This window comes from Haliaeetus leucocephalus, unplaced genomic scaffold (genome assembly GCF_000737465.1).
Source record: "Haliaeetus leucocephalus isolate CR32 unplaced genomic scaffold, Haliaeetus_leucocephalus-4.0 Scaffold517, whole genome shotgun sequence".
Taxonomy (NCBI): domain Eukaryota; kingdom Metazoa; phylum Chordata; class Aves; order Accipitriformes; family Accipitridae; genus Haliaeetus; species Haliaeetus leucocephalus.
The window spans coordinates 2,614,063-2,615,253 of NW_010972953.1; positions in this window are offsets into that span (position 1 = coordinate 2,614,063).

Consider the following 1,191-nt stretch of genomic DNA (forward strand, 5'->3'; position numbering starts at 1 on the left):
GCTCTCGCTGGCCCCCTGCCCGCATGGGATGCTGAGCAAAGCCCCGCAGCCCCGGGTGGCCGGCGCTCGGCGGGGAGCCGACGTCCGCAGCCGCCATTCTGGCCGCCGGCGTGCCCCTGCGTGCGGTCCTGGCGCGCGGGGAGCTGGCACGGCTCACGGTGTCCCCCGGCCACCTCTGCCCTGCGATCCTCGGGTCTGACCTAGCCCTCCCCTCCTCTCCCCAAGGAGGGGGTCGCTCCCATGCGGACCCTGAGCCATCGCTCCTAGTGCCCCTTACCTTCCACCGGCGGCAGCTCCTTCCCCTCGCAGGCACTGACGAGCCCGGCGAGCGCGAGGGCCCAGAGACCCCTCATGGTGCCCACGGCGGCGGCTCGGGGCCAACACAGCTGCCTGCAAGGGAGAGAGATCGGGCAGCAGCGCGACAGGCACGTGGTGGGCACCGGCCCGTGCCCTGCGCTGGGACGCTGCAGCCAGCGCGGAGTTGATGCTGAACCCGTGGCTCGGGCAGGCTTTGGGGGTCAGTGGAGCCCCCATACACTGCTGGATGCCCCATCAGCTCTGCATCCAGCCCAGCCCTTACAAGCACACAGGATAAGCCCCAGCGCCCCAGCATTCACGCGTTCAATCCAACCCACCGACCCCAGCACCCAGATTTACTCCAAACCTCCAGAAACACGGAGGCTGGGGTGCCCCAGAGCAGAACGGCGTGCCTCCTGCGCAGACCCTCCCGCGGAAGGTCTCGCTCCCTCCTGTTTTATCTCCCGGTCCCGTGTCGGATCCCCGGGGTGGCCCAGGTCCTGCGGGTCACCCCGACCTGGCCTCCCTCCTGCCTGCTTCCTGCCACGAGGCAAGGCAAGGCAGGGCTGCAGGCAGCCGGAGCCGGGCGTCGTGACAGACCGGAGACCCTCGGCTCCGCTCGCCGCTGCAAGAGCGGGACGTGCATCCCCGTGCCTTCGTCCCCACGCACAGCAATCGGGGACCCCTGTGACCTGCGGCCCTGCCTCTGCCCTGCCTGCACTTACCTCTCTCTCCCTCCCTGGCTCTTCCCTGCCTGCACCCCAGCTCCCCTGTCCCAAACCTCCTGCACACCCCCCTGGTCCCCTCTGCGGCCTCCCGGCTCCCCTGGCCTGGCACCGCCTGCACCCACCCCTGCTCCCCCTGCACCCAGCCGTGCACCCACCCCTGCTCCCC